Source organism: Phoenix dactylifera, chromosome 2 (genome assembly GCF_051530095.1).
Source record: "Phoenix dactylifera cultivar Ajwa chromosome 2, Ajwa_hap1_PhDact_Kaust_v1.1, whole genome shotgun sequence".
In the NCBI taxonomy this organism is placed as follows: domain Eukaryota; kingdom Viridiplantae; phylum Streptophyta; class Magnoliopsida; order Arecales; family Arecaceae; genus Phoenix; species Phoenix dactylifera.
Window position 1 is genome coordinate 12,823,667 of NC_143191.1, and position 19,530 is coordinate 12,843,196.

A 19,530-nucleotide genomic window follows, 5' to 3' on the forward strand; every position below is an offset into this window, starting at 1 on the left:
ATCCATCCAACCATGTATTTAATAAAAAGCTATCTATGGACTAGCATTGGACGAACGAGTTACCTAATCTAAGATTGTATATCTTAAGCCACTTGAAGATATCAGATGACAAAGAAATCTGAAAACGATCACTAGAAAAAATATCTAATTGGAAAAAACAACTCCGTCAGAGAACCTATTTTTGCTGGGGACCAACTAGTTTTGCTACTTGTTGGGGAATTTTGGAAGGAGAGAAATGGGAGGGTCTTCTTACAAAAGGTGAGCACCTAGAGTAGGGCATCAGGAACGTCTCATGGAGCTGAAAATGATGGAAGTTTGCACCTTTGTTTTGATACTTTGATCTATCCTTTTGTTATACTGTAAGTGGATAGAATATTTTACTCGGCCAAAATTTGAGAATATATGGAGTTAGAGTTGCATATATATAGACAAAACCAAGCCTTCTTGATTGGAGTTTCATTTATATTCCTATTTTAGGGTCCCTAACAAGCTCGCTATGGCTTTACGGCTTAGCGACTCCACTGAGGAAAGCGGATTCAAGCCAAAACAGGAATCTCCTTTTATCTCCCAAGTCACCAATTTCTGGTTAAGTACTTTCTTCTTCTTTGTTTTCCAAATTTTGTGTTTCCTTTTGCCTTGGAGAGGTTTTTTTGTGTCTCTTTCATTTCCTTAATGGAATTTTGGTAGGGTCTCTCCTTCCATCTACTTCCAAAGAGAAAAACTTCCTTTTTCCAAGGAGAAAGGGAGAAAGATGCCACCCAGCTTCCAAAGAGTAAAGAACTTCTCAAGGGAGATGCAAGATCGGGAGTTATGCTTATTATTATGTCTTAGCTGCGTAATGATGTTAGGATAGCATCCTTACTCCACCATTATGTTGGGCTTAAAACGAGTTAACTTTGAATGTTTGATGTGTGGATAGGATGAAAAAGTTGTTGCGGAAGTCTTGTCAACATTTAGTTGGTCCTTTGGATATCTAAGGTTGAGTTAGATTTATGTTGCTTCATTAAAACAGATCACACTGTCTTAGTTGTATTTTCTATTACGTATCAATCTTATTTTTCTGCACAGTACATTATACAAAAATCATGCACCAAACCTATACATGATCTTTGAATGGTCGCAACAAATATTCACTAATTCAAAATGATCAAAAACCTAGCCTTGGTTGCGAAATAAGAGCATTGTTAAGGCAAGAGGAAAATTCCAAAGTAAGTACTTGATGCATGACTTTCTTGTCATTCTTTCTTGGACTAAGACCATATAAGATGCTAGATCTAGGGGTATTAAGAGACTTTCAAGATTAGTTTGTAATATTCTCATAAGATGTCTTTGCAAGACGTAAGTTTACCAAATTATTTAAGTTAAAATGATTTGCTACGATGAGACACAAGCAATATTTTGTTCAAAAAATTTACTTGTTTGATAATTAAATTGCTATACTTAAAAATTTAATAAAAGAAAATACTGAATTATGATAGTTATGGCACATAAGGATAATTGTTATGATATTCATAAAATAACTATTGTAGAGTCAGTAAACTTTTTGAACGATATGCTACCTAGAGTAGAATGACTGTGCCGGCTCAAGATCTAGAATAAACACCAAATACAAATAAAATATTTGCAGAGAATTGTGTGAAAAAAATAATAGTGGAACAAAAAAATTGGAGAGCAAAATAGATTTATCCAATAGAAAATAAAGGTTAAAACAATAAGCTTGGTTTCCTCGTATAAAGATGCCTCACTAAAGATCTCAACATACAAAGAGAATTCTCTCCAACTCTTTATGTAGCTCTCTCCTCCTATTTATGAAATCATACTTTTCTTTCCTATTACCCACTCTAAGTAAAAAAAAAAACTCAAACACATTGAGCCCAAGGCTCCACCAAACTAAAGTAGACTAGCACCAAAAAAACAAATTATTTCAACTAGTATTGGAATAGGAAACAAAGAGAAACTAGGAATAGAGTTCTAGTATAAATAGGACAAGCAATGGATTTCTAATAAATATTATGTTCTTCTGTCAAGATGCCAATTGCTGAAGCTTTGGTTATTTCTCTATTCCTTTTATAACCTCCCTCCCTCCAAAAAAAAAAAAAAATCCACTGGGGTGACGTGGCACTAGTTATGTGCAGGGTTTGATAGCACTCCATTTATTATTCTCCATTTATATCTCTTGCAAGTTCTCGAAGGAGTGTACGAGGGAGTGAGAAGAGGCCATCTATTTAAATGTGAATGATGGTTGACAATGGTTTCGTGTGAATGTATATGTAGCTACCAATCCAAGCTCTCCTAGCTTTGGTTAGTGTTAAGGATTATATGTAAGGTTTAATCCTGTGCCGGCTCGAGCCTTAGGCGACCGAGGCGGTCGCCTAAGGCCCCCGGCTCATGGAAGGCCCCCCGCCCCGCCCTGCTCTGCCTGTGGACTCGTGAAGAGTCTTTTTTTTTTTTTTTTTTGAGCTTTCACATCCGAAAGCTGGCAGTAGCAGGGTGACGGGCGACGGCGGCCTGCTACAGTGCATCCGCAATCCCCATCTTCCCGACGAGGCGACGGCTACGCTGCTGCCTGCTGTGACAGGCTACAGCTGGACGGGCATGGCTACGAGCCTATGACAGCTGAGACAGGCAACGGTGAACGGTCCTCCCCCTTCTCTCCGACTCCCCCCCTTCTCCGGAAAGAATAACAGCCAAAATAAAGATCAAGAGGAGTGTTTTTTTTTTTGCTAAACGGCAGTCGGCAGAACCCTTCAAAGCAAAAAAAAAAAAACAGAGCGTACCTTCGGTTCTCCTCTCCGGCTCTCCCGATCTCCCCTCAGTGCTTCTTCACTTCAATTCTTCGGCCCTTCCCTAGTTCCCTTCTCTGCCGGCAGCCGGGAGGCTCGACCGTCGACGGCTTGAGGCTCGACCGCCCCTGCTTCGGACTCCGGATCTCCTCTCCAGCTCTGCTCGCCGTCCTCGGCTCCTCCGGGCTCCGTCCTCCGGCTCCGGCCTCCGTCCTCGGCTCCGGGCTCCGGCCCCCGGCTCCTCTAAACTCTAGTCTCTAGGCTCTAGCTCCGAGCCTTCGACCTCCGGCCTCCGGGCTCTGCCGCTCCGCGGCTCCGGCCTCGTCGCCTCGTCGGCTCCTCCCGTCCTCCGTTGGCATCCCTACTCCCAAATCCCAAATCCCAAAGGGCAAAGGCCAAAATCAAATCCCAGGCCGCAGACCGCAGTGGTGTGTTTTAAATTTTTAATGTTTTATATTGACTAATCACTATTCACTAAGTATATGTTGGTTGTTGTTTTATTATCTAATAGTTCTGTGAATCTGTGATCACCGAACAATTATATATAAATAGGGTTTCTTTCATATGCCATATTGTTGTTATTGGCTTATTGCATTTAATGTTATACAATAATGAAAAAAATCAAGAGAATATATGGCTAACTGATTAATTTTTGGATCCAATTAATTTTGATTTATTCAAGTTAGAGACACTACAATTATTTTTTTTGTCTAATTATAGGTTGGTTGTGATTTCGGCGGTTCGGCCTCTTCTCAGTTCTCTCCGTCAAGTTCGGCACTATTCGGCCTCTTCTCCCCGTCAAGTTCGGCATTACTTGTCGGGATCTGAGTTTGTTTTTTTGGACACAATCAAATTTTATCATTTTCAACTTTTTTATATCTTAATTTGTTTGTGGTGTTTTTTTAATTGTTTTATTTGATAATATTATTTTTAGATTAAAATGTCTAATAGAAAATATGAATGTGGGTATGAAAAACTCAAAAAGAAAAGAAAAATTGATAAACTCATTCAATCTCAAAAAGGAGCTCTAGATAGATTTGTTGTCACAAACAAAGAAAAAACCACATCAAATTCAGCTCAAGAATTAACAACAGAGCATGCACCCGAAATAGAGTTAGAAAATGACATAAAAAGAACGAAACAAAATGAAATTGACAACCAAATTTATAGTAGTATTCAAACATTTACTGAAACAATATCTAGTGAAGAGCACAATGAAGAATCGGATGGAGATAGGATAAACAAGGAAAAATATTGTGAAACTAGTTCTATTCTTACAAATTTATATGATCCTGCTCAATGGAAAAATATTGATACAAAGTTGAGAGACTTAGTAGTGGAAAGAGGTCCAATTAGAGATTATGATATTCATTTTCCTAAAGATGAAAATAATAGACACTTTTCTATAATACATTACATTCGTAAGTTATCAAATGGTGAAAAATATGATAGAAGGTGGTTAGTGTATTCGAAGGATTTGGATAGAGTATATTGTTTTTGTTGTAAATTATTTTATTCAAAGCCTAGCACAAGTCAATTAGTCAATGAAGGAACTAAAGATTGGAAAAATTTTGGTATCAAGCTCAAAAGTCATGAAATAACTAATGAACATATCACTAGCATGAATAGGTGGATTGATTTAGAAGGGAGATTGCTAAAAAATAAGACAATTGATAAAAGTCTCCAAGAACAAATAAACCAAGAGAAAGATCATTGGAAAAAAGTTCTATTGAGAATTATTGCTGTCGTAAAAAATCTTTCAAAAAATAATTTAGCATTTCGAGGAAAGAACGAAAAGATCTATCAAAACAATAATGAAAATTTTTTAAGTCTTATTGAAATGATTGCAGAATTTGATCCAATAATGCAAGAACATGTTCGACGCATTCAACATGGTGAAATTCACAATCATTATTTAGGTCATAATATTCAAAATGAATTGATTCTAATATTAGCATCTGAAATTAAAGCTATAATAATTAAAAAAATTAAAGAAGCAAAATACTTTTCTATAATACTTGATTGCACTCCTGATGCAAGCCATCAGGAACAAATGACCTTAATTTTAAGATGTGTAGATACCTCAACAAGTCCAGTAAAAGTACAATAATATTTTTTAGAATTTTTAGAAGTAGATGATACCTCTGGAAAAGGTCTTTTTAATGAACTTATAAATATAATAGAAAAACATAAACTTGAAATTAATGATATAAGAGGACAAGGGTATGACAATGGATCTAATATGAAAGGAAAACATCAAGGTGTATAAAAAAGATTATTAAATATAAATCCTAGAGCGTTTTACACACCATGTGGATGTCATAATTTGAATTTAGTATTATGTGATACTGCTAACTCATGTTCTAAAGCTATATCTTTTTTTGGAGTGATACAATGGATTTATACCTTATTTTCTTCTTCTACAAAACGATGGAAAATTTTACAAAATAATATATCCACATTGACTCTTAAACCCTTGTCACAAACACGTTGGAAAAGTCGTATTGAAAGTGTCAAAGCAATTAAAAACCAAGCTCCTAAAATAAGAGATGCTTTAATTCAATTAGCAGAAACTAGTGAAGATCCTAAAATAAAGAGTGAAGCCACATGCTTAGCTGCATATGAGATTGAAAATTTTGAATTCTTATTAGGCATGAATATTTGGTATGATATATTGTTTGCTGTTAACTCAGTTAGTAAGACTTTACAATCTGAAGACATGCATATTGATGTTGCTATAGATCAATTAAAAGGCCTTCTTTCTTATTTGAAAAGTTATAGGAAAAATGGATTCATGAATGCTTTAAATTCATCTAAAGAAATTGCAAATGAAATGGAAATAGAACCTACATTTCGTGAAAAACGTATGATCCGTAGAAAAAAACATTTTGATGAAAATAGTGTTGATGAGACAGCAAGATCAGCTGAAGAATCTTTTAGAATTGATTACTTTTTATATATAGTAGATCAAGCTATTTCTTCAATTCAAAATAGGTTTGAACAATTTACCATATATGAAAATATTTTTGGTTTTTTGTTCAATTTTAGAAAGTTAAAATCTTTGAATGAAGATGATTTGAAAAAGTGTTGTCTTAATCTTGAAAATTTTTTAAAGCATGGTGAATATTCTGATATTGATGGTCTTGATTTGTTTTCAGAGTTAAAAGTTTTAAAAGAAGTTTTATAAATAGAAACTAGTACCCCTATTGATACTTTAAGTTTTATAAAAAAAATAGATTCTTTTCCAAATGCATGCATTGCTTACAGAATATTGTTAACAATACCTGTAACAGTTGCTTCTGCTGAAAGAAGTTTTTCAAAATTAAAGTTGATAAAATCTTATTTGCGGTCAAGTATGTCGCAAGAAAGATTAAATGGATTAGCTATATTATCGATTGAAAATAGTATTTTAATGGATCTTGAGTATAAAAATTTGATTAGTAATTTTGCATCTCAAAAAGCTAGACGAGTTATTTTTAAATAAAATTTTAAAGTATTTTATACTTATTAAAAAAATTTCATCATTTAAAAAAAAAGGCCTCTTTTTGTTAGTTCGCCTTAGGCCCCCAAATATTTTGGGCCGCCCCTGGTTTAATCTCATATGAAATAGTTAATAAGAGGCAGAAGAGTTGATATAGATGATTGATCTAAAACCTAACGACTTAGGTCCTGTTTGGAAGAGCTGTTAGTAGTAGAGCTTTTGGAAATAGAGTTATTGGAAGTAGAGCTGTCTGAAGCAGAGCGTTTATAAAAAGCTGTTTGCTGTTTGGTAACTACATTTCTAAAGTGCTGTGGCATTTTAACATGTGTTTGGTAAACAAATTAAGAAAATACTTTTATGTGACAAAATGACCATAAAGGACATTACCAGTGTTATACAACAGAGCATAATAAAATATAATATATATTAATACATAAATATATGATATAATATAATATTAGTGTAATATAATATAATATTATTATAATATAGTACTATAACATTATATATTATAGTATAATAATTTAATATAATATTAAATTTTTTTAACATAACATATCAATGTATTATGATATAATGTAATATAATATTATATTTATAGTACAATATAATAATAAATATATAAAATATTATAATTATTAGTGTAAATTAATTATTCATCCTTCTAATGACCATTTATCTCTCTAACAAATTTTCTAACTACATGATAAAATTGGTTAAATAATTACTAATATTTATATTTATTTATTTATTTAGATCAGATTATTTGCCACTCACTCATTATTTTTCTTTTTATTTTATTTATTTATTTATTATTTTATTTCATTGACATATAGAGAGGTCGCCGGCCATGGGTGGTGGCCGACATGGTGGTTGCCACCATGGGCAGCCACGAGCTCCCAAAACAAAAAAAAAAAAAAAAAAGGAAGAAGGAACGGAGGCGGCGACGATGAAAGGAAGAAGAAGATGAAGATAGAAAGGGAGAGGATAGGTGAAATAAGAAGAAGCGGGATGAGAGTTTTGAGAAAAAAAAGTGAGATTTAAATGGGGATATCGCGACCTAAAAAAATCCCGGCCCACTCGCCACGGTCCACTCGTTCACTCGCTGCTTCAAGTAAACCACTCGATGCTCTCTCGCAATCGATTAGTCTCGCTTCGTCTCTTGCGACGAAGCTTTTGATCCAAAAAACAGCTTTCCGACAAAGATGAAAACAGCATTTTCGGAAAGCTCCAAATTAGAGCTTCTCCCCAAAGCTATTTTCAGCTTTCCGCAAAAACTGAACAGCTTTCCGAAAATTTTACCAAACACTATTTTTTATTTAAAAATGATTTTAGAGGGTCAGAAAGTGCCTTTTGGCTCTCCAAAAGCTCTCCAAACAGGGCCTTAGGGTTTTTGGTTGAATTGGGTTCCAACTTGTATATTAACTCCTAGTATTCGACTCTCCATCTCCCCAACAAGTAAAATCAAAGCCGATGGTGCCAAAATCATAACTTTTGAATTTGTAAAGGCACTTCGGTAGTAGAGTGAAGTCATGATAAAAGTTGACTCAATGATGCAGTGTTTGATTACAGGCTTCAGGCATTGAAACAAACTCTGGTATAGATGTAGTAAAACTCGACGTAACTCCATTTCAAAGATAATATATTATAGTGAAGTGTGGCTCTCGAAGAACAGATTCTTAGACTAGAGCTATAACGTGCGGTGCACTTAATTAAAAGAGTAATGGGACATGGAACTTGATTGGAGAGTAATGGAATGTCCTCAAAGGGGAGTAAGATTGGATCATACATGAAGGAGGGCTATCAATTGGTTATGTATGAGACCTTTACAGATCCATTGCACCTCTTTATTGAAATAAAGAAGGATAGGTCCCCCCATCTTTTCCTACAAAACAAAAAAAGATAAATCCAATGAGCAATGTTCCTCTTAGGTTCAGCTTTAGGTGGTCTTTAAGGAATAGCTGCCACTAGTGCCATTAATTAGCACCAATCATGCTAAATAATAAATCTATGTTAAAAGATAAAAGAATGGAGAGGATGGAGAGGGTTAGATCTTGTGCTGCCAATACTCATATTCAATTTTGTTTTCCTAAGAAGATGGATTTGCAATGATTGAAAAGGCTCATGGTCTCATGTGTAGTAGTTATAATTGAATCATGCTTTGCTTGGGTTGGTATCACTATCAAACTAAAAGTGGGATGAGGCACCACGGAAGGAGCTTCAGGTGAACCGTGCCCAATCACCACCTATACCACTTCAAAAGAAATATTGAGATGAAAAGCTAAAATGTGCCACCATGTGATCCTGCCATAAATTAGAAGTTTGACATACTGATAAAAGAGGTGAATGGATTAAAAGAAAGCTTTACTATGTATCTTAAATTACTTCGATAGCAAATCCTTTGATTGCTATGAGATTGTGATACTGATGTCCATCACAATCCTTCGACGACATGAGCTCATGGTGGTGTGGAGGAGAAGCAGAAGGAATGGAGGAGCCGATCAATCCATTATGTCAAAATTTTAGGATTTGAAACATGAAAAGTCATGGTTAATTCAAATGTCCATCTCCTTCTTTTTATTATTTCTTCTTCCTCCATATTCTCCTCTCAGTTAGTTGCTATCCAATAGAAAATATTCTACTCTATAGAACGAACATCTAGACAATTGCTAAAAATCAAATTTACGTCGACCAAAATCTTAAGATAATTTAGAATATGCTGAAGCTAATGGCTGCTAGATTAGTTGATTGGCACCTTGTTTTCGAAATGAGAGGTCTCAAATTTGACCAAAACCACCTTATTCTTCTAAAAAAAAAGTAAAAAAAATGGAATTGGTAGAGTTAATCGAACGCATTGGTGTAGTCTAATTTAAGACCTTTGTAAGCTTGAACTTTGGACCATGCCTAAATATGGATTCTAGAAATTTTCTATTTTGGTACGTATTGTACATCGTTAAATGTGGATACGTGTAATTAGATATATCTTCTTAGCAGCTTCAATAAGTACTAGAGTTCATTCATATCCTAGGGAGGAGAGGACAAAAGATAGGAGTTTAGCAAGAAATAGAAACAAAGCACCCCTCCCTAGTTAGAGGTAGTTATTGGTTTGCATTTCGATGGGTGCATCTCCAAGTATTTGAGCCTAGATAGTCCGTCAGATATGATTCTTTCTCTCCTCTCTTCCAAAATGCATCTGCCAGATCAAATTGTTAGTGGACAAGTGCTGTGCCAAAAAAGTAGCCAATTAGTCATTAAATTATTTCAATTTTAATAATATTTGTCTTTTAAAAAAAATCAAGAGAGGCCTTTTTTTTTTTTTAAGTAAACCGGCAAGATATATTAATCTCATATGAGCATTGCCAACAGAGTCACAGGCTAAAATACTCCACAGCGGTGGAGGATCAGGTACACAGTAAGTCCACAAAATCTCTCCAGAGTGATAAGCAGCAAAGGAGGTGACTCAGTCAGTAGTTCTGTTCGCCTTCCGAAACACATGGCCAACCTGAAACACAGCACACTTCTGTAATAACCGTCTGATGTCTTCTAGAAGCAGATGGTTGAAGACTCCGACTTCTCCTGCAGAATCCACTCTACTACCTTTACTGAGTCTTCCTTTAGAATGATGCACTGGACTTCCAGAACTCGTCTCGTATAGGAGACACTCTTTCATGCTGCTCTAAGCTCTGCTCTCAAAATAGATGACTCAAAAGTGTGTCTGCCCACTAGCCACAAACAATCTTAATATGGACTTTAAAATGATACCTTAATATGGACTTTACTCTGAATATGGTTAAATATGGATATGGATAATTTGATGTATGCTCTTTCGTGCCGACTAGTTGTGGGCGCTGCAAGCTTCTTCTTTTTTTTTTTTTTTTTTTTTTTGGTTAGAACGGGCGCTGCAAGCTTAAAAAAGTACGAACTTCTCATCCACTTTCTGGAGAGGAGGACAACGGACACGAGATATATGCGTCAATTAGGAAATGAAGGGTTGGGCTCGATAAAGCATGTTCTCTCTCACGGAGCCCGAGGAAAGCAAGCCAAAGCGTGCATCTCTTTCTTTCTTTTTTTTTTTTTTTTACACGTAAGTCAACCAATTGCAAGCAAAAGTTTCGAGGACGTCATCCAGATCTAGCAACGTATCCAGACCGCCAGCTTGGATTCGAGGAACCTGTTCTCTCCCTCTCTCTCTCTCTCTCTCTCTCTGGACTGCGGCTCTGCCCACACCTGGCCATGATGGGATTCATGAGGAGGAGACATGATAAGCATCTGGGGCGTAGGGAGAATGCCCCCATCATGACATGAAATGACCAATGCCGGACTCCCCCTATCTTGCTCGTGACGCGTGCGTCCTTTCTCCCCCTTACCTTGTCGCCAATGATCACCCTCCCGTTTAAGTTCTGAAAACTAATTGCCCTCATCTATAATGATTGATCTCCAATTAAGTTTTTGGTGCTGATTTGCTGCTTCGTTAATTCTCAAAAGCTACAAAATGAATCAATTAACTTATGGGAGAAGTAATTATATAGATATTATATTGAAAAAAAATAGTGCGGAATGCTTATAAGATGTGCATGAAAGTTTTATGAGACCTATTACATCTTAGAAAAAATTATGAAGGTATCCCTCCACATTTAACGATTTACATTTAGATCCTATAAATTTAAAAATGTCAATCAACCACTAAAACTTCAAATTTGTTGTAACGCATTACAAAATGTTATCATATGGACATTATCTGATAAATAAATTTTTATAAAATTTCAGAGTTGCACTTTCCACTAACTTATCAAGGTGCTCTTATTTTGGCGTCAATTGAAAAGGAGGAGAAGAGCAGTCACATGAATGGAGTACTTTGAGATCTATGGCAAGCAGATTACTAACAACGAACTAAGTGCTTTGAGATTTGTGCAGCGGGCAAGTGATAGAGGATAGAGTGCTTTGAGATTTTTAAAGATGGATGGATGATAGAGAATTGAGTGCTTTAGATCTATGCAGGTAGATGGATGAGATAGAATGGAGCGCATTGAGATCTGTGTAGGTGGAGCGATGTTAGAGGATAGAGCGTATTGAGATCTATGCAATGGATGGTTAAATAAATTATTTTGAGATTTCTAGGGATAGATGGATGATAAAGGATGGAGCGCTTTAAGATCTGTCTAGGCAGATGAATGATAAAGGATGAATTGCTTTAAGATCTATGAAGGTAGATGAATGATAAAAGATAAAGTCACTACAGGAAAACGGAGATTTCCCGACGCTTTTATCCCGACGCTAGGGAAAAGCGTCGGAAAATCCCCCTTCACCGCCGAACTTTCCCGACGCTTCTAAAAAGCGTCGGTATAGCTTGGAAATCAACGACGCTTAAAAAGCGTCGTTAATGGACCTACGACGACGCTTATAAGCGTCGTCGGAGGCCAAATTTACTCAAATATCATTCTCCCATCGATCGATGCCCTAGCTGTTATAACCCTCTCCTCTCCTCTCCTCCTTCCTACGGCGCCGACAATCCACCGCCTCCCCCCTCTCTCGCCTCCATCCCGCTGAAAAGGAGGAGGAAAAGGAGGAGGGAAATCCACCAGGTTCTCCAGCACCAGGTTCGGCATCACCTCTCCCTTCTTTTTTAGCTCTTATAACCCTCTCGATCCTCTCCTCTCCTCCTCCCTACAGCGCCGACAATCCACCGCGTTCAGATGACTCCAGGCAAGCGAGGAGGAGGAAAGATGACTCCAGGCGTTCAGATCTACAGGTTAGGGTTCTCTCTCGATCCGCCTTACTCCCTCTTCCACGGGCTTCCGAGGTTCCCTACTTCTTGACTGCAGCCAAATATTTAGGATTTCTAGGGTTTATACGTTTTCTTGGCCAAGAGACCATGGATCCAGAGACCGACGAGTACATCCGTGAATCCAGTGAGAACTCGCTCGGCCTTCCAATCTCTGACAAGAACCTCCGCCTCAAGGTCCTTGCTTCCGAAGACGCCCGCCGCCGCCTCCAAGATCAGATCTTCGTCCTTGAGGAGCGCCTCAAGGAGACCGAGAAGCGTGTAGAGCAATATAAGGTGCAGGTTCTTTGATCTTTTGCGGCTTCTTCTTGTTCCTGGGTTTCTAGGGTTTGGTTTTTTATGAGGAAGTTTTGATTTTGATGTGGGTAGGCAGAGGCGACCATGAATGCCCAGGGGTTGAGGAGGCGCATCGAGGAGAAGGAGATGGTGGCGTCGGGATATGCTAATTCGTTCCCCAATTTCTTTTTATCAATCGTTTCTTGGTGGTTTCTACTCGCTATGAAGAAGGAGAAGGGCCTTTAGCAAAAAAAAAAAAAAGAAGGAGAAGGGCCGATTCTGCCTAACTTTCCCTTGATTTCTTAAGGTACGATCGTAGCCGCCTTCTCTCTTGTTTTTTGGTCAAGGTCGCCTTCTCTTCCAATTTGATCCCGTCTTCATACTTCTCAATTTTAGTTCTTTTCTTTTGGATATAGATCTTTATTTCCTGAACTCTAAATCGGATGTTCTTAAAGTATGCTTTCGTATCTTTTGCTACTTAATTTTTCTGGATAGAATTAGGGTTTCTGGATCGAATTAGATGTCCGTCTTCACTGGACGGTCTCCAGGTCCACCCAGTGAAGAAATTTTTTTTTTTAAAAAAAATGTTGGCTAACGCCGACGTTTATAAGTGTCGGCCTTGACGCTTTTAGCAACGTTTTTAAGCGTCGCTAAAAACCTACCTTTTACAATGCTTTTAAGAAGCGTCGGGAAAAACTTTTTCCACTCAGGTATTGCCGACGCTTTAGCGATACTTTGAGAAGCGTCAGCGGGACTTTAGCCGACGCTTATAAGCATCGCTAAAGGTCGTAAAATGCGTCGGGATAGGTTGGTTTTCCTGTAGTGAGTATTTTGATATCTGTGCAGGTGGATGAATAACAAAGGATGTAGCATTTTAAGATCTGTTTGCAAGGTGAATCAAAAGGATAGAGCATTTTGAGATCACAAGAAAGTTTTAATCCGACCTCTTTAAATCAAGAGCATTTTGCTCTTTTTTTATCTCTTTGTTAACAATGTATTGAGAAAGATGGCCGGACCACATTGCAATGAAAATAAAGTTTTGGTGGCTAATTGAAACTTTTTAAATTTTTTGGATCTAAATGCAACTGACCCAAACTTGAAGAAGTATTTCTATAATTTTTTCTAAATATCATCACTAATCAAAATATTTTTTGTTATAACAGCACTTTCCCTATCGACACCTTTGTCAGCATATTTAAATATACATTTAATTATCCTTGATGTATTGCATCGTTCAATATCTATATGATCTTGATAGCAGATTATTAAATCTAAATTATGTGGAACAAGCTCAATCCTATTTTTCATAGCATATCGTCCATTATTCTTTCTTTTGTAAATGTCAAAACCATTTTCATCAATCACTGTCTCTGCATGAAATTTTTTGGGAAATATTTAGAAAAGTGGCCTTTCACCAATGCATGGTGATCCAGAATTGTACAATTCACTTGGACCATGCATCATAAATTTTGCAACTCTTTCATATCCAACTAGATTTTTATTTTTATTAGGTATTTCTGCATAATTTATAGAATCTATATCCGCCGGTGTTGGATACGCATGATCGACATCCAACCAAAGTAAAATATGAATGTGCGACAAAGCATGCTTTTGAAACTCTATTGTGTATATAGCTGCAAATGGCGAAAACAATAATAATTCTATTAGAACATTGGTTGGAATTATGTGGATGAATAAATATTGAGGATTCAACAACAATAAGGTTGACAATACCTTCAACAATTCTTCCAAAATGCTATGGTTTCGTAATATTCAACATCAATTCTTTTAAGTTTAATTTGAAAACTGTGCTAACAATATTATGTCTATCTTCAAATCTTTGTCTCGAAATTAGGTTCAAAGCAGACAGAATATCCGACCCCTGGACATTGCAAGTAAATATAATGAATAGATTAGGATGCTGGTACCTTCTGCAAATAGCCATCGCATCTTAGTAATTTTGAATCATATACCTTAGGCTTCCAGTAAAACTTGATGATACTATGATTCTTTTCCTAATTGTTTTACAGTCGGCATCACCACTTACAACTGCATTTTTAATTCATTTATTACCACTGATCTAAGATGTTATTGATTCTTTCTAGTATAATCAAGCCTTTCTTTTTCAATATATGAAAAAACATCGACAATATACTGTTGTAATAATCTTTCTCTTCTTCTTAATGTTTTTCCTTCATTCATTCTCTGTTGTAGTCTATAAGTGCCTACTAATGGAGCGTCTATGCAAATCGTCTTTATACTTAATATCAATTCTAAAACTATCTCCACCAAATGGAAATAAGATCGGATACTGTATAGCCACAAAGCTAGGGTGTACATTGCTAATACACTTCAATCCTTCCATTTTATGTTCTATGATAATATCACACTGGCGATTTACATAGCCTAAATCACCGATAATCAAATCTACTATTTGCAAATATGAAAGAGTATTATAGTGCAAACTATCTCCCGGACATTTACCCAACAATCTTAGTTGTATGGGCAAAACTCTGATTGTTTAAAATGATCTCTCACACATTCTGAAACCTTTAACAATCTGATTTTTATGATCAAACTCTGATTATTTCTACAATTTCTTGATATATATCTAAGAAATTATCATTTGAATGCAATGCTTTCATTATATCGCTAAGGAATTATCATTCAAATTCAATGCTTTCATTCTATTGCCAACTTCATTTCCGGTATCATATATGTATAGCAGAGCAAATTTTGGCTTCTCTCCATCAATTGAAAGGAGTGAACCGATTTTGTGATGTTTTTGGCCAATTGGAAAACATATGGTCCTGGACTATTATTAAAATCATTATCGATTTTTGTTCCAATCGATGTAAATGTAAGTTGTATGCTCTTATATTCTCTCGAAACTTTGAAGCACTTTTCCCTCCACTATAATCTAATAAAGCATCTAGAAAAGGTGGGGTTTGTTCGAGCAATGAAGATCAACTCTTCCTTCTCAGCAACATAAAATAAATATAGGTTTGGTTGTAATATGCAATTTGCATATACATTCTTTATACCAGAATAAAGCTTTACATAATTTCCATTGATGTTCGAGTAATCCAAGATTTAGTGGCTCATTAAATTTTCCTACAAAAAAAAAATGAACAACCCGCCATCGAAAAAATACCTTGGGAAAAAATATGAAATTGCTAAAAGGCTTACTTTATCTTTTAGAGCATAATGTACCGCATTTTGACCGGTAAAGATTCTGTTGGTTGGTAGAATTTGTGCTGAAATCTGCATCTTGATGAACTATTTTTCTCAAAGTAGTAATAAACTCAAACATCAACAAATATCATAGATATACAAATTAATTATTTTGTTCTTGAATTAATAAAATATACCTTCATCTATCGTTTATGTAGCATCTCTTTCATTTCCTTCAAAAAAAATTACCTGTAATAGTTCTTTCACACACTTTATCTAGAACAACACTTTGAAAATTATTAGGTCCACCAGCTACATTACTTGTATTTTCGATGATAACAACTTACTCGATCCGATTAGGAATAATTTTTTTTTTCAGATGTACGACTATCTAGGCTCCTTTCACAGTTAATTATGTGATGCGAATATGCATGTATGAATTGTTGTTTTCCAGTATTATTACTCAAATGATCATTAATTTTCAGTGATCTCCGAGCCTCTCATTGAGCAATAATATCAAATTCTTTTTATTCTATTTTGTCTAGATGCTTCTGTTGGATCCATTCTATTTTCTGAAAAATAAGAAAAACATAAAGGGAAAAAACAAAAGGACAAACAATGCCAATGCCAAGGTTTCTTTTTATTTAAGTTTGAGAATACAGATTCAAATATGGTTAAACATAAGTTTGCAACTAATAGTCCCAGGTAAATGGACAAAAAAAAAAGGAGAGGGAATGGGGGTGGGGAGAAGATTAATACAAGAAACATGCATTGATAAAGTAACCAAATGTTACATTGGACATAGCAAAATATATCATAATTTTTTCCCAAAAGAAGCAACGATAAAAATGATTCATTCATTGCACATATTTTCCACATAGGCTAAAAATATAAAAAAAGCTGGTCAAACCCTTTTACAGATTGTTTTTGACCTACACATGATTCCAAGTTAGGTCAAAATATTTTTCTATATTTAGTGACCCGCTTCTTCTAACTCATCAAAGTCAGACATTAATTTTTTATATCTTTAAGTGACAAATGGTGGTCCCACTAAAGTTGCCTATGTGGACCCCAAGATCATCGTGAGTAGCATGGGTTCTCTCCTACAGATATTTAAAATATTATTTATCTTTGAAATTAAAATCTTTAATTTTGAAATTAAATTGGTTCTTCAACTTTCTAATTACAAGTCCTGAGGCGATTTTCTGATTTGCTCTAGTCTCCACCCCATTGTTCCTAGATCCTACTTACTTCAGATAACTCGTCCTAGGCTAGTACAATATCCACAACGGATGCAAAAAATTCTATCTCGCAACTCAATTGCATAAATTAGTCTTGGAAGAGCTAGCCTGGAGATAATTTTTTCCAACATAACTTTGGATGAAATCTTAACTATATCCATATCTGCAGTTATAGTGGACCGCAAAATCAGTAATCAATAAAAAAAATTTCAAAAAAATAAAAAATAAAAATGCAATTTAAGCAACTTAAAATGAAAAAAAAGAACCAATACATCAACATTAAAACAAACAACACTACACATATAGATCCTAAATAATAAAGATGAATTCAACTTCAAAAATTATTCTAAAAAATATGGAAATGTGGAAAAAATACGGTCAAAATCAAACTTAAGAAAAAAAAAAATATCCAGACAAATAATGTTATCCTAATTTTAATATTCAGCATTATATATATACATATATTAAAAAAAATACCTTTAGAGAAAGAATTGCTTGTTGGATGTGCAGATATGGTCAGTAAATGCCACCTACAACAAAAAAGAGAAATGGCAACTTTTATTTCAACATAATGTACGAGAATATTGGTTTTGAATCAAAAAGGTGAAATAATAATTTGTTTAAATTTAGATTTCCACATGATTTCAAACTAAGATAAAATTATATATATATATATATATATATATATATATATATATATATATATTATTTTTAATAATTATTATTCATGGCTAAGAAAAGGATTTTAAGGATTTTTTCACCCTCTCTACTTGATTATCCTCATAACAATCTAATAGCAGATGCCCGGATGGATCGATAAAAATAATACCTAACAACATTGAAACCTTTTTTTTAAAAAAAAAATTGACTTAAAACATTGAATGGGAGAGGTTCACAGGTTTCCAACAAACACTTCACCAAAGAATGCAATGGCATCATTTAATTAATAAAAAAAATTATTTATCTTCTACAGGCGTATACAAAAAAAAATTTGCCACACCTTTTGATGATGTAGTACCCTGGAAGTCAAAACTTATTTTTTGATCTTAGATTTGAAGAGAGGAGATCGACAAATTGAGGCTCATCATACTGATGGTCACCCTTAATGCGAGTACATAGGGAAAAAAATCTCAGGCATATAGGGAACCTTCCATGCCCTTCCTTGTGGCCTGATCTGCTGCGCTGGTGGGCTTCTTTAGTTCTAGGTGGATGGAGGACGACGGAGTCTAGGGTGACTTTCAGCTCCCTCAGCCTAACTCTAGGGTTGAGGCAGTTGAGAATGGTCTCTTGGTCAGAGCAGTCTCCAAGATTGAGATCAAGGGGGTGGTTTGGGCCCTGAGAGAGGACAAGGCCCTGAGACTTGATGGCTTTCCTCTCTTCTTCTTTCGCAAAGACTAGGGTATTATCGGGAGGGCAGGGGTGGAGGTAGTCTAGCTGTTCTTTAGTACGACATCCATGGCGGACAAGTGGAAGGCCACTCTGGTAACCCTGATCTCGAAGAAGAGTGATGCAGAGGAACCATGCCACTATTGGCCTATCAGCCTATGCACAACCCTTTATAAGATAGTTGCCAAGATTCTAGTAAGCAGGATGAAACCCCTATTGCCTGGGCTCATTTGTTAGGAGCAAAGGCTTTCGTTGGAGGGAGAAACATCACCAACAATGTTATGATCACACAGGAGATGATGTGAGAACTGCACCGTGCTCCGAGGCGTTGCTGCCTTATGGCAGTCAAAATTGACATGGAGCGAGCATATGACAAAGTCCGATGGTACTTCCTCAGATGAGCAATGGAGAGCTTGGGGTTCCATGAGACGTGGATAGATTGGATACTTAAGTGCGTGCTGGGGCCATCCTTTTCGATTTTAGTTAACGACACTCCATCGCCGTTCTTCCGGTCCACCATCGGGTTGCACCAAGGATGTTCCTTATCCCCATACTTATTTATTATTTGTGCTGATGTTCTTTTCCATGCACTACGAGCTGTTTGTAGGTCGTGGGAGCTGGAGGCTTTTGTTCTAGCCTCTGAAGCCCGCCCTGTATCTCATCTCCTATTTGCTGACGATTGTCTCCTTTTGTCCAGGGCCAGGATGCGGGATGCCAGAGCTCTCATAAATATACTAGAGGATTATTGCTTGGCGTCTGATCAGAGGGTGAACTTCTGCAAGTTCGCAGTTTGTTTCAGTCCGAGCATGGAGATGCGTGTTCGGTAGGAGATTCGCGGACTTTTTGCTATGAGGGAGCAAGTGGGGTCCTGGTGTCACTTGGTGAGGATGATAGTGTTATTTTGATGATTAACAAGCAATTATCTAGAGTATATTAAAAGTTAAATTGATATTTCATTTATAAGTTCATTACTCTCAGTATATTTGTATGAATTGATATAGAGACATGTTCTTGTTCATTTGAATGAATCTAACCTTGAGAATGCAGCAAAGTGTGGATTGAGTCGACCCAAAGGTTGATTGGGTCGACCCCGGCACATCAAAAAATCATTTGGCACACTCCTGCAAAAATGGCACAGATGAACAGTGAGTTGGGTCGACCCAAGGTAAGCATGAGTCGACCCAACCTTGAAGAACCTCAAAACAGGAAGGAAATAAGCTCTCTGAATTTGCTGAGAGGGTCGACCCAAACAGTGGTTGAGTCAACCCAAGCTTGAGTCGACCCAAACCCTGAGAGGGTCGACCCAAAGGCAAGACAGAAAGACAGACAGAAAATGGTTCTCTGGAATTACTGAGAGGGTCGACCCAAGAAGAAGTTGAGTCGACCCAAGTAAACCTTGAGTTGACC

At 36.3% G+C, this 19,530-nt stretch overlaps 1 pseudogene across 1 annotated transcript; it reads left to right on the forward strand.

Annotated features, from left to right (window-relative positions):
• Positions 1-3,149: 3,149 nt before the first annotated feature.
• Positions 3,150-6,130, forward strand: LOC149768204 (uncharacterized; annotated as a pseudogene). Its single transcript, XR_016399678.1, has 4 exons — positions 3,150-3,211; positions 3,504-4,678; positions 4,937-5,572; positions 5,663-6,130. The product of XR_016399678.1 is annotated as an uncharacterized LOC149768204 (transcript).
• Positions 6,131-19,530: the final 13,400 nt, after the last annotated feature.